Source organism: Dendrobates tinctorius, unplaced genomic scaffold (assembly GCF_039654945.1).
Source record: "Dendrobates tinctorius isolate UK_male_01 unplaced genomic scaffold, ASM3965494v1 ptg000064l, whole genome shotgun sequence".
Classification (NCBI taxonomy): Eukaryota; Metazoa; Chordata; class Amphibia; order Anura; family Dendrobatidae; genus Dendrobates; species Dendrobates tinctorius.
In genome coordinates, this window is record NW_027361732.1 from 11,291,447 (window position 1) to 11,306,858 (window position 15,412).

At 46.8% G+C, this 15,412-nt stretch overlaps 1 long non-coding RNA gene across 1 annotated transcript in view; it reads right to left on the reverse strand.

Moving 5' to 3' along the window:
* Positions 1-250: 250 nt before the first annotated feature.
* LOC141094606 (uncharacterized) overlaps positions 251-15,412 on the reverse strand; it is a 33,777-nt gene continuing 18,615 nt past the window's right edge. Inside the window, exon 2 of the long non-coding RNA XR_012233121.1 lies at positions 251-1,629. This is a non-coding gene — a long non-coding RNA (uncharacterized lncRNA). The remainder of the gene's footprint in view (positions 1,630-15,412) is intronic.

Consider the following 15,412-nt stretch of genomic DNA (forward strand, 5'->3'; position numbering starts at 1 on the left):
GGACAGCAGTGGTGAAGATGCATGCTTCAGACTAACAGGGCCTGAAGCACGTGACTGCTGGGGGCGTGGTCTAATCTCCACAGAGCTAGGAGCTATGATTGTGGTATACATAGTATATGTGAAACCAGACAACTTAATTAGTTACATGGCAGAATAATTCACCTAGGTCACATATACATATTGGACTGTAATCCGGACAACTGCAATCTTAATAGAGAAACAACAGAAAAGGAAGCACACAGTCAAAAAGTCCCATAAAAATCAATATTTTATTAATAATTTATGTAACAAACAGACATTAGGTACATGGAAAGGAGAGAGAAATGAACAGGCGTGTACAATGGCAAAAAGTTAGGCCAAGTATGCCGCCTACACAATCCAGGAAATATACCGTTATATATTTGTGTCAGACACCCCACATTACACCACACAGTTGTATAAAGCCAGTGCATATTATCATAAGCAGGGACCAACAGGATTCACTATTAGGTAAATAATCAGGGAACAACTGTTCATAACGAATCCAACATATAAAGGATCTACATCAGTACCTGGAATCAGTGAAGGCAGCGCACAGTGGCCTGACCCCGACGCGCGTTTCAGAGCGTGCAGCTCCTTCCTCAGGGGGCGTGGCCAAAGGCGCAACCAAAGGGCATTTAAATCACGCCGGCCAGAAGATTATTGGGCGCGCAACCCGCCTGTCATACCCGAGGCGGTACCTCCCCCACGACTAGCCGGAAACACACGAGCCCCACGTGATCCAACACATCTGAAAGAGGAAACAGCCATCGGGCCGACAGAGCGGCGCGCTTGCACATGACAGGAAGTACACTATCCACCATCTTAGAATGGGGTAAATTAAAGGGAAACATACAAATACTAAAAAATGAAGGATCATGGTCTTATAAATTACTAATCAAATGTGTCTCATATCCGGAAGTATGCAGAAAACAACCAATCATCCCTTCATACAAATAAATGCATATAAACACAAGATAGCATACGGCCATATGGAAAACAATAATGATAGCGCCGGAAATGGATCCAAAAAAAATGGAGCCAATAACGGCATTATTATAAGGATCAATAATGATGACATACCAAATCAAGATTATTGCACCTAAGATTGCTATATCAAAATTGATATACATCATATTCAGTAGTCATGTGTCCATACATGCCGTCTGCACAAAAAAAGCATCATATGCACATAATTAAACATACATACCAATGCACCCATACCAAAATTGAATCTATCAAATAAATGTAGAATCCAATTAACGTATGCATACAACCGCACATGCACCCGAAAATATGCACCACAAAAGAGTACAAATTCTCCACTGCATGAACATGCATGCAATATGCATGACCATACATAAAACAATTGCAAAATTGCTGATGTCCTGGCCGTATAATAATCGACACTAATGGGTGCAACAGTCCATTATGACAAAATCAAAGAAAAATAAGCAAGAACAGCATGGATGCAAAAATCTCAGATATCTTGGCCTTTAAAAGATAGATGCTGATGGATACACAGGTCGTTGGAATGGCTTCACTTATTCTTCTTCCAGCGATCTCAGAAATGAGTCCATATGGCAGTATCCACAAATCATGCATAAAATACTACAAAGAAGAATAAAAGTAGAAATTAATACAATAATATAAAACCAACCTATATAGGCCATAGAAATCACGCCAAAGCTTAACAGGCGGGGACTACAAAAATGGAGCATAGGATATATTCTCGTTTAACCTATCTGGGTGAATTGTACCCAACACCGATATCCACCTAGTTTCGAGTTGGGCCAGGCGGCCAGAAAGTTTACCACCTCTTATGTTTATATTAAGGGCATCAATGCCCCGAACTCTAAGTAGCGTAGCATTACATTGGTGGAAATCCTTAAAATATCTGGGCAAGGTTTTAAGGAGAGAGTCATCCGTGCAGGCTGATGCGGCCTGTATTCCCAGGACATGTTCCCTCGTGCGTACTTTCAACTGTCTCGTGGTCATACCCACATAGATTAGACCACAGGGACATGTAGCATGGTATATCACGTATCGAGTGGTACAAGATATACGGTACTTGATTTCAAATACTTTGGTACCATCATAGTTCGTGAACAAGGTACAGCGCTCAATATTAGGACAAGCCACACATCTGCCGCACGGAGCACATCCATGCCTAGCCGGCATATCATCCAAAAAGGTTGGTACTGGATGGTTCACATAATGACTAACCACCAACTTATCACGTAGGTTTCTGGCCCGCCTAAACGTGATAGAAGGGTAGTCCAGGAGTTTAGTTAAGACTGGGTCAACTTTAAGAATAGGCCAAGCCTTTTTTTTGGATCCATTTACGGTGCTATCATTATTGATTTCCATATGGCCGTATGCTATCTTGTGTTTATATGCATTTATTTGTATGAAGGGATATTGGTCGTGTTCTGCACACTTCCGGATATGAGACGCATTTGATTAGTATTTTATAACACCATGATCCTTCATTTTTTAGTATTTGTATGTTTCCCTTTAATTTACCCCATTCTAAGATGGTGGATAGTGTACTTCCTGTCATGCGCAAGCGCGCCGCTCTGTCAGCCCGATGGCAGTTTCCTCTTTCAGGTGTGTCGGATCACGTGGGGCCCGCGTTTCCGGCTAGTCGTGGGGGAGGTACCGCCTCGGGTATGACAGGCGGTTTGCGCGCCCAATAATCTTCTGGCCAGTGCGATTTAAATGCCCTTTGGTTGCGCCTTTGGCCACGTCCCCTGAGGAAGGAGCTGCATGCTCCGAAACGCGCGTCGGGGTCAGGCCGCTGTGCGCTGCCTTCACTGATTCCAGGTACTGATGTGGATCCTTTATATGATGGATTCGTTATGAACACTTGTTCCCTGATTATTTACCTAATAGTGAATCATGTTGGTCCTTTAGAGCTAGGAGCTGAAGGAAAACTCCTAGAAAGGTAACTGTGGGACAAGTTACCAAGGGGCATAGGCAGAGACGTAAACCAGATTAAGCCGGGGTCAAAGCACAAGATAGCACAACAATACCAAAGGGTTAGACAGAACGGATAGTCAGGAAGTAGCAATAGATCAGAAAACCATAGCGGGCAATAGACGGTACAATAGGGACAAACTGTAACAGAGTAACGATAGCCAAGCCAGGAGGTCAGAACCGGAGAAGATGATAGTACCAAAACGTGAGACAGAGAACAGAGTGAGGGGACAGACCGGGTCATACACGGGAATCAAACACGCAATGCAGTATGCAAGCACACCAGGGGTCAGACACACACCCAGAATAACAGTATAGCTGACAGGGAATCCTAGTCTGGAGTGAGTATAAATATCCCTCCCAGATCCAAAGAGAGGCCGGCAAAAGTTAACCCTGTGAGAACAGGATATTAACCATGTCCTAACCATGACACCCATACCTTCTGTCTGGTCTGACCCTCTGTTACCACGTCCGCTACAGAGTCTTCCACCTAGGTTACTCACCACTGAGCTAACAGAGAAGTAACTACTTCCAACTCTTCCATTGTTTAGGGAACCCCTTAGTTTCTCCAGACCTTGGGTTGAAAGTGGTCACCATCTTCTTTCCATTTCCTGCAGCTGTTTATTAATCTGCAGTCTGTCAAGTCTTAGCTGCTCTATCTCCCTTAGGTATGCCACCTGATATTCAAGGAGCATTCGGCTATTCCTAAGGCTTTCCATTGATCCGACAATGATGAATGGAACCATCCCATCCTCACCAGCTACCTGGCCTTTGTCATCAGCCGGAATCCTCACTCTCGCCACACCAAATTTATTCACGCTTTCCTGCATCACTTTTCCAAGTCTCCCAATGACTTTCCTCACCAGAATTCTGGGCACTTGAATGATGTCTTCCACAAACCCCAGCTGACTTTGAGCTCTCCTTGCATGCTCCAGATGTCGAGCGGCTTCCTTAATCCTCAATAGGATCAACTGTTTCGTGCGGAGGCAGTGTAGGTGCATGTCACTCAGGATAGCCACCTACGTCACTTTGACTTCCCTAGTTGACAGTATAACCAACTGTTAAGTCAATGGCGCCCAGTTCACACTACACGCCTCCACCACCTTTCTAAAGGCCTCATGCACAGCCTCACTGGCACAAGCTTCTCGCACCTCCTTGGGTACCTCTACTATGCACTTAAAGAGCGAGGTCTCATCTACTTAATGAATGAACCACGCCTGCTTTGCCTTGGACAGGACCATCAAGTCATCTGCCACCACTGGGTGATAGTCTTGCTCAGCTCTTAGCGCAAGCTCTCCCTGAGCTTCACATTCTTCAAGACCTCTCGTCAAAAAGGGCATTTGCAGCTCCGCCTCCTTACCACTCTGGCACTGGCGCTGTAAGTCTGCGTCCACCATCTCCTTCTCCTGTAGAAGTCCTCATAATGCTTCTCTGAGCACCTCCAAATTTTCCAATATGGCCTTGTTCATGGTTTGACACATTGACTTCCTTCTCCAGCTCATCCACTCTGTGCTCAGCCTCTTGTCTCATGACCATTTCTCGTTCGACATGCTCTTTTACTTTAAGCATCTCTATTTCGTGATCCTGTTCCCTTTTGGCTAGCACATGTTGCACCATAACTTCTTTAATTATATTTTCAGATGGGGCAGCTTGCCCACCCACACTCTGCTGCTTCAGAGTTCTACCTTTTCCTTCATCAGCAGGTTCAACTTTCTCTTGTGTCTTCCCTCCATTACCTTCGACTGCCTCTAGGGTCTCTGCTGGGCTCTCTGAAGAATCACTGTTCTTGCTCCCAGACTCCAAAGCTGTGATTTCCTTAGATTTCTGTTCTTTCAGAAGCTTTAATTCAGCCTGTAAATCTGTCACTTTTTGCTTCTCAGGAGACAACTCGTTGGCAAGGTCTTGGAACGGCTGCGCTTTGTTACAGCAGGTCATTTCCAGCTGAGACAGGTGTTCTATGTCCTCCTGTTGAGCAGAACGCAGCTTCTCCTTGGTGGAGTGGATGGTATGAAGCAGTTTCTACTCCTGCGCTTCCTTCTCTCCGAGCTGAGCCTTGACTGCCAGGTGATGCAACTGATCCTGCTGCGTGCAGTTGGCGGCTTTCCTACTTGACACCTTCACCCTCTCGTTCGCCAGCTATTAACAGACCTCGTTGTACTCTTTCTTCAAGCTTTGGACGTGCGCTTCCAGTTTGTCGATTTGATCCTCTCATTGTTGAGTGGCAGCGGTCGATTTGGACAGGTTCTCCTGCAGACTCTCTATTTTTGCTCGGAGCTCTTCCCCTTCTGCGATTTTCACTGTTGGATCTCTTCCACCACTCTGTGTCAGCATTATCTTCCATACGTCATCAACTACCTCTGTGCTAGGGTTTGTCAGTGGTAAAGTGACCCCCTTATCTAGGACATTAACCTTGTTGGCACTTGTCCCCATTTCTTCTTTATCTGCCTTCTCAGAGGATGTAGCCTGACTTGCCTTTCTGCGGCCGCTGTGCCCCAGTCGACGAGATGAAGACTTGCCATTTGTTTCCGGGTCAACCTTACTGCACTCTTTTCCCCTTGCATCACTGTTTGTATGGCACTCACTACTACTCAGTCTCTCATCCTGGAACCAGCAGTCCCCACTTAAACAGGTGTCAGATCCCTCTCCTGGAGCTACCCCATCTTCAACGGTCACACTTTTGGTCACCTCTGCCAAGTCCCAGAGTTGATCAGACCCACACTTCCATCCGGTCAACTACGGACTATCGACCTTAGGGGGCGCTACCTCCTCCTCTTTATTAGATCTTACACACATTATTTCTACAGACACCTCTCCCTGTATCGACCTGTCCCACAGTACTTCCAAGTCATGACCTATTACCATGGTATACCGCAAGTCCGAGACCACACACACTTCATGGTACGTGGAAACCTCAGCCGCAATAATGTAGAGGCACGCTCTCAGACATCATTTAATGTCCTCACACATGCCACTTACTTTTATCCTAGGTAACCTAGAGTGTTCCGGAAGGGCTCTTAGAAAGGACACACCACTCGTCGGGTCTATCAGTCCCATCACACGTTCTTCATCATCCAGATGGGACACAATCGTGATGCTTCAATGGCCGAGCAATCCACACTATAGCATGAACCTACATAGAATGAACTTTGCTGTTACCAGCTACAGTCCAATGGCACTTTTGCTGCCGTCCTTTTTTTGGCCACCACCCCTATTTGGGTCACCGTCCCCTATTGGGACTCCAGCCCCCTTAGGGTCACTGCCCCCTTTTGGGACTCCACCCCTTTCTAAGCAACCATCCCTATTTGGGTTACCGGCCCCCCCTTTGGGAAGCCACCCTTTTCTGGGCAACCATCGCTGTCTGGGTCACCACCCCGTTTTGGGACTCCACCCCTTTTTGGGCAACCATTCCTCCTTGACTTGCATGCCGTGGACTCCCCATGCCCTCTCAGGCCATCACCACCTGTGCATGGCAGTCTATCTGCCCAAACAGTTCCTCACAGCGAGGATCCGCACCGCTCTGCCCGGCTCTGAACAGCGAGGCTTCGCACTGCTCTGCAAGGCTCTGCATGGCTAAACAAGGCTCTGCACCACTCCACACGGCTCCGCACCAATCTGCATGGTCTACTGTTCAGAAACACCTGTACAAATATGGCCTTCATGGAAGAGTCATCAGAAGAAAACTCTCCTGCATCCGCACCATAAAATTCAGTATCAGAAGTATGCAAAAGAACATCTAAACCAGCCTGATGCATTTTGGAAACAAGTCCCGTGGGCCAATAAGGTTAAATCAGAACTCTTTGGTGACAGTGATCAAATGTACAGACAATTAAGTAAGCTGAAGATAAAATGATTTCTAATAGACCTAAAGTTAACGATGACACGCTTCAGGCAATATCTATTTATCTATCTATCTATCTATATATATATATACACTGCTCAAAAAATAAAGGGAACACTTAAACAACAGAATATAAGACTATAACTCCAAGTGAATCAAACTTCTGTGAAATCAAATTGTCCACTTAGGAGGCAACACTGATTGACAATCAATTTCACATGTTGTTGTGCAAATGGAATAGGTAATTATCAAGACACCCTCAATAAAGGGGTGGTTCTGCAGGTGGGGACCACACTCGTGGTAACATGAGACGGACTCTACAACCTACACAAGTGGCTAAGGTAGTGCAGCTCATCCAGGATGACACATCAATGCGAGCTGTGGCAAGAAGGTTTGCTGTGTCTGTCAGCGTAGTGTACAGAGGCTGGATGCGCTACCAGGAGACAGGCCAGTACACCAGGAGATGTGGAGGGGGCCGTAGAAGGGCAACAACTCAGCAGCAGGACCGCTATCTCCACCTTTGTGCAAGGAGGAACAGGAGGAGCACTGCCAGAGCCCTGCAAAATGACCTCCAGCAGGCCACAAATGTGCGTGTGTTTGCACAAACGGTTAGAAACCGACTCCATGAGGATAGTTTGAGGGCCCGACGTCCATGGATGGGGGTTGTGCTCACAGCCCAACACAGTACAGGACGCTTGGCATTTGCCCCAGAACACCAGGATTGGCAAATTCGCCACTGGCGCCCTGTGCTCTTCACAGATGAAAGAAGGTTAACACTAAACACATGTGACAGACGTGACAGAGTCTGGAGACGTCGTGGAGAGCGATCTGCTTCCTGCAACATCCTTCAGCATGACTTTTTGGCAGTGGGTCAGTAATGGTGTGGGGTGGCATTTCTTTGGAGAGCCGCACAGCCCTCCATGTGCTCGCCAGAGGTAGCCTGACTGCCAATAGTTACCGAGATGAGATTCTCAGACTCCTTGTAAGACCATATGCTGGTGCGGTTAGCCCTGGGTTCCTCCTAATGCAGGACAATGCCAGAACTCATGTGGCTGAAGTGTGTCAGCAGTTCCTGCAAGATGAAGGTATTGAAGCTATGGACTGGTCCGCCCATTCCCCAGACCTGAATTCGATTGAGCACATCTGGGACATCATGTCTCGGTCCATCCACCAACATCACGTTGCACCACAGACTGTCCAGGGGTTGGCGGATGATTTAGTCCAGGTCGGGGAAGAGATCCCTCAGGAGACCATCCGCCGCCTCATCAGGAGCATACCCAGGCATTGTACAGTAGGGAGGTCATACAGGCATGTGAAGGCCACACACAATACTGAGCATCTTTTCTTTGTCATGAGGCATTTCCATTGAAGTTGGATCAGCCTGTAATTTGATTTTCCACTTTGATTTTGAGTATCATTCCAAATCCAGACTTCCATAGGATATTCATTTTGATTTACATTGATAACTGTTATGTTTTATTGTTCTGAACACATTCCACAATGCAATGAATAAAAACACTACACGCCTCCACCACCTTTCTAAAGGCCTCATGCACAGCCTCACTGGCACAAGCTTCTCGCACCTCCTTGGGTACCTCTACTATGCACTTAAAGAGCGAGGTCTCATCTACTTAATGAATGAACCACGCCTGCTTTGCCTTGGACAGGACCATCAAGTCATCTGCCACCACTGGGTGATAGTCTTGCTCAGCTCTTAGCGCAAGCTCTCCCTGAGCTTCACATTCTTCAAGACCTCTCGTCAAAAAGGGCATTTGCAGCTCCGCCTCCTTACCACTCTGGCACTGCCGCTGTAAGTCTGCGTCCACCATCTCCTTCTCCTGTAGAAGTCCTCATAATGCTTCTCTGAGCACCTCCAAATTTTCCAATATGGCCTTGTTCATGGTTTGACACATTGACTTCCTTCTCCAGCTCATCCACTCTGTGCTCAGCCTCTTGTCTCAGGACCATTTCTCGTTCGACATGCTCTTTTACTTTAAGCATCTCTATTTCGTGATCCTGTTCCCTTTTGGCTAGCACATGTTGCACCATAACTTCTTTAATTATATTTTCAGATGGGGCAGCTTGCCCACCCACACTCTGCTGCTTCAGAGTTCTACCTTTTCCTTCATCAGCAGGTTCAACTTTCTCTTGTGTCTTCCCTCCATTACCTTCGACTGCCTCTAGGGTCTCTGCTGGGCTCTCTGAAGAATCACTGTTCTTGCTCCCAGACTCCAAAGCTGTGATTTCCTTAGATTTCTGTTCTTTCAGAAGCTTTAATTCAGCCTGTAAATCTGTCACTTTTTGCTTCTCAGGAGACAACTCGTTGGCAAGGTCTTGGAACTGCTGCGCTTTGTTACAGCAGGTCATTTCCAGCTGAGACAGGTGTTCTATGTCCTCCTGTCGAGCAGAACGCAGCTTCTCCTTGGTGGAGTGGATGGTATGAAGCAGTTTCTACTCCTGCGCTTCCTTCTCTCCGAGCTGAGCCTTGACTGCCAGGTGATGCAACTGATCCTGCTGCGTGCAGTTGGCGGCTTTCCTACTTGACACCTTCACCCTCTCGTTCGCCAGCTATTAACAGACCTCGTTGTACTCTTTCTTCAAGCTTTGGACGTGCGCTTCCAGTTTGTCGATTTGATCTTCTCATTGTTGAGTGGCAGCGGTCGATTTGGACAGGTTCTCCTGCAGACTCTCTATTTTTGCTCGGAGCTCTTCCCCTTCTGCGATTTTCACTGTTGGATCTCTTCCACCACTCTGTGTCAGCATTATCTTCCATACGTCATCAACTACCTCTGTGCTAGGGTTTGTCAGTGGTAAAGTGACCCCCTTATCTAGGACATTAACCTTGTTGGCACTTGTCCCCATTTCTTCTTTATCTGCCTTCTCAGAGGATGTAGCCTGACTTGCCTTTCTGCGGCCGCTGTGCCCCAGTCGACGAGATGAAGACTTGCCATTTGTTTCCGGGTCAACCTTACTGCACTCTTTTCCCCTTGCATCACTGTTTGTATGGCACTCACTACTACTCAGTCTCTCATCCTGGAACCAGCAGTCCCCACTTAAACAGGTGTCAGATCCCTCTCCTGGAGCTACCCCATCTTCAACGGTCACACTTTTGGTCACCTCTGCCAAGTCCCAGAGTTGATCAGACCCACACTTCCATCCGGTCATCTACGGACTATCGACCTTAGGGGGCGCTACCTCCTCCTCTTTATTAGATCTTACACACATTATTTCTACAGACACCTCTCCCTGTATCGACCTGTCCCACAGTACTTCCAAGTCATGACCTATTACCATGGTATACCGCAAGTCCGAGACCACACACACTTCATGGTACGTGGAAACCTCAGCCGCAATAATGTAGAGGCACGCTCTCAGACATCATTTAATGTCCTCACACATGCCACTTACTTTTATCCTAGGTAACCTAGAGTGTTCCGGAAGGGCTCTTAGAAAGGACACACCACTCGTCGGGTCTATCAGTCCCATCACACGTTCTTTATCATCCAGATGGGACACAGTCGTGATGCTTCAATGGCCGAGCAATCCACACTATAGCATGAACCTACATAGAATGAACTTTGCTGTTACCAGCTACAGTCCAATGGCACTTTTGCTGCCGTCCTTTTTTTGGCCACCACCCCTATTTGGGTCACCGTCCCCTATTGGGACTCCAGCCCCCTTAGGGTCACTGCCCCCTTTTGGGACTCCACCCCTTTCTAAGCAACCATCCCTATTTGGGTTACCGGCCCCCCCTTTGGGAAGCCACCCTTTTCTGGGCAACCATCGCTGTCTGGGTCACCACCCCGTTTTGGGACTCCACCCCTTTTTGGGCAACCATTCCTCCTTGACTTGCATGCCGTGGACTCCCCATGCCCTCTCAGGCCATCACCACCTGTGCATGGCAGTCTATCTGCCCAAACAGTTCCTCACAGCGAGGATCCGCACCGCTCTGCCCGGCTCTGAACAGCGAGGCTTCGCACTGCTCTGCAAGGCTCTGCATGGCTAAACAAGGCTCTGCACCACTCCACACGGCTCCGCACCAATCTGCATGGTCTACTGTTCAGAAACACCTGTACAAATATGGCCTTCATGGAAGAGTCATCAGAAGAAAACTCTCCTGCATCCGCACCATAAAATTCAGTATCAGAAGTATGCAAAAGAACATCTAAACCAGCCTGATGCATTTTGGAAACAAGTCCCGTGGGCCAATAAGGTTAAATCAGAACTCTTTGGTGACAGTGATCAAATGTACAGACAATTAAGTAAGCTGAAGATAAAATGATTTCTAATAGACCTAAAGTTAACGATGACACGCTTCAGGCAATATCTATTTATCTATCTATCTATCTATCTATCTATATATATATATATACACTGCTCAAAAAATAAAGGGAACACTTAAACAACAGAATATAAGACTATAACTCCAAGTGAATCAAACTTCTGTGAAATCAAATTGTCCACTTAGGAGGCAACACTGATTGACAATCAATTTCACATGTTGTTGTGCAAATGGAATAGGTAATTATCAAGACACCCTCAATAAAGGGGTGGTTCTGCAGGTGGGGACCACACTCGTGGTAACATGAGACGGACTCTACAACCTACACAAGTGGCTAAGGTAGTGCAGCTCATCCAGGATGACACATCAATGCGAGCTGTGGCAAGAAGGTTTGCTGTGTCTGTCAGCGTAGTGTACAGAGGCTGGATGCGCTACCAGGAGACAGGCCAGTACACCAGGAGATGTGGAGGGGGCCGTAGAAGGGCAACAACTCAGCAGCAGGACCGCTATCTCCACCTTTGTGCAAGGAGGAACAGGAGGAGCACTGCCAGAGCCCTGCAAAATGACCTCCAGCAGGCCACAAATGTGCGTGTGTTTGCACAAACGGTTAGAAACCGACTCCATGAGGATAGTTTGAGGGCCCGACGTCCATGGATGGGGGTTGTGCTCACAGCCCAACACAGTACAGGACGCTTGGCATTTGCCCCAGAACACCAGGATTGGCAAATTCGCCACTGGCGCCCTGTGCTCTTCACAGATGAAAGAAGGTTAACACTAAACACATGTGACAGACGTGACAGAGTCTGGAGACGTCGTGGAGAGCGATCTGCTTCCTGCAACATCCTTCAGCATGACTTTTTGGCAGTGGGTCAGTAATGGTGTGGGGTGGCATTTCTTTGGAGAGCCGCACAGCCCTCCATGTGCTCGCCAGAGGTAGCCTGACTGCCAATAGTTACCGAGATGAGATTCTCAGACTCCTTGTAAGACCATATGCTGGTGCGGTTAGCCCTGGGTTCCTCCTAATGCAGGACAATGCCAGAACTCATGTGGCTGAAGTGTGTCAGCAGTTCCTGCAAGATGAAGGTATTGAAGCTATGGACTGGTCCGCCCATTCCCCAGACCTGAATTCGATTGAGCACATCTGGGACATCATGTCTCGGTCCATCCACCAACATCACGTTGCACCACAGACTGTCCAGGGGTTGGCGGATGATTTAGTCCAGGTCGGGGAAGAGATCCCTCAGGAGACCATCCGCCGCCTCATCAGGAGCATACCCAGGCATTGTACAGTAGGGAGGTCATACAGGCATGTGAAGGCCACACACAATACTGAGCATCTTTTCTTTGTCATGAGGCATTTCCATTGAAGTTGGATCAGCCTGTAATTTGATTTTCCACTTTGATTTTGAGTATCATTCCAAATCCAGACTTCCATAGGATATTCATTTTGATTTACATTGATAACTGTTATGTTTTATTGTTCTGAACACATTCCACAATGCAATGAATAAAAATTTGCAACTGAAATATTTCCTTCAGAGATATCTAGGATGTGGTATTTTAGTGTTCTCTTTATTCTTTTTGAGCAGTGTATAAACAAGAAAAAATAAGAGCAGCACAAAATTTGCAAAAAGGGTGCTATGCCCCCCAGGCATGTACCAAACCTTATACAAGAATTCAAAAATGGAGGCAGCACACTGTTCTCATTCATGGATTTAAGGTGCTTAAATTTAATAGCCCATCACAGCGACGTTTCTGTCCTAGGTCTGGACCTTTTTCAAGCAATACAGGATATTTATAGAATACTAGTAATTGAATGTACTTAAGAATAATTATATATAAAAGTGTATACCAGCTCATATACAAGTGACATACATGAAGTGCATAGATAGTCCATTTAAATGCAAATGTGTTAAAGTGCAATACAGTGACATATACTGTCATGGGCGTACCCAGGATCAAAACTGAGGAGGCAAGTCATGATCGGGCGCACGGCAAATTTTAGGCCACACCCGACCACACCCATTTCAACACTAGTCACACCCATATCCATGCCCCAACAGCACCCATTTAGCACTGCTGATCACACTGACTGGTACTGAGGGCACAGTGGCTGGCATTATGGGCACAGTGGCTGGTACTGAGGAAAAGAAAGAAGAGAGAGAGAAAGCTAAAGAAAGAAAGAAAGATAGAGAGATAGATAGAAAGAAAGAACAGAGAATGTAAGAAAGAAAAGAGAGAGAAAGGAAGAACAGAGAGAGAAAGAAAGAAAGAACAGAGAGATTGAAAGGAAGAACAGAGAGGAAGAAAGAAGAGAGAGAGAGAAAGGAAGAACAGAAAGAAAGAAAGAAAGAGGGGAAAGAAAGAACTGAAGAGAAATATAAGGAAAGAAAGAAAAGAGAGAGAAAGAAAGAGGGGAAAGAAAGAACAGAGAGAGAGAAAGAAAGAAAGAAAGAACAGAGAGAAAGAAAGAGGGGAAGAAAGGAAGTAAGAACAGAGAAAGAGAGAAAGAAAGAAAAAACAGAGAAAGAAAGAACAGAGAGAGAAAAAAAGAGGACAGAAAAAAAGAGAGAGAGAAAGGAAGAAAGAAAGAAGGGAATTTAAGAACAGAGAGAGAAAGAAAGAAAGAAATAACAGGGAGAGAGTGAAAAAGAAAGAAAGAACAGAGAGAAAGAAAAGAGAGAGAAAGAAGAAAGAACAAAGATAGAGAGAGAAAGAAAGAGGGGAAAGAATGAAAGTAAGAAAGAGGGGAAAGAAAGAACAGAGAGAAAGAAAGAACAAAGAAAGAAAAAAGAAAAAACAGAGAGAAAGAACAGAGAGAAAGAAAGGAAGAAAGAACAGAGAAAGGAAGAAAGAAAGAAAGAAAGAGCGCAGAGAGCGAGAAACAAAGAAGCAGAGAAAGAAAGATTAGAGAGGGAAAGAAAGAACATAGAGAGAAAGAAACAGAGAGAGAAAGAAATTAGAAAGGGAAAGAAAGAACAGAGAGAGAAAGAAACAAAGAGAGAAAGATTCTATAAAGATGCTATAGCTGCCCAGCTCCCATTGTAGTGCCCACCTGAGCCTCCCGATGCAGGACATATCATGATCGGCTCACATGACCGGCATCCCCGATCCCACTGTCTGCGCTGTTGAAGGAGGACACGGTGATGGATCTGAAGCATTCCTCGAAGTGCCTCCATGGTTCTGTCACAAGCTCCTACCGAAATTACCTCATTTCCGTCAGCTTCCAGAATGTCACTTCCGGTGGAATGTCCCGTGCGAGTTTTAAAGTGCTCCTCAGTGCTCCGCAGGGCAGACTCTCAAGATCGGGACTGTCCCCACCATACACCTTGTACACGCACGGCTCCGCACACCTCATACACACATGGTTCCGCTTTGTATGCCTCATACACACATGGCTCCAATCCGTACACATCGCACACACACGGCTCTACTCAGTATACACATGGCTCCACTCCGTAAACCTCGCACAAATGCAGCTCTGCTCCATACACCTCGTTCACATGCTGCTCCGCTCCACACACCTCGTACACACACATGGCTCCACTCCGTAAACCTCGTACAAATGAGGCTCTGCTCCATACACCTCATTTACATGCGGCCACGCTCCGTAAACATCGTACACCTCGTATACACACATAGCTCCACTCTGTAAACCTTGTACACATGCGGCTCTGCTCCATACACCTTGTTCACATGCGGCCACGCTCTGTAAACCTTGTACACAGACATGGCTCCACTCCGTAAACTTTGTACACATGCGGCTCTGCTCCATACACCTCGATCACATGTGGCCACGCTCCGTATACCTCGTACACACATGGCTCCACTCCGTAAACCTTGTACACATGCGGCTCTGCTCCATACACCTCGTTCACACACGGCTCTGCTCCATACACCTCGCTCACACGCGGCTCTGCTCCATACACCTCGTTCACATGCGGCTCCGCTCCATATACCTCGTACACACACGGCTTTGCTCCGTACACTTTGTACACACACGGCTCTTTTTCATACACCTCGTTCACATGCGGCTCTGCTCTGTACACCTCGTACACACATGGCTCCACTCTGTAAACCTCGTACACATGCAGCTCTGCTCCATACATCTCGTTCACACGCTGCTCCGCTCCGCACACCTCGTACACACACATGGCTCCACTCCGTAAACCTCGTACAAATGCAGCTCTGCTCCATACACCTCGTTCACATGTGGCCATGCTCCGTAAACCTCGTACACCTCGTATACACACATGGCTCCACTCTGTAAACCTTGTACACATGTGGCTCTGCTC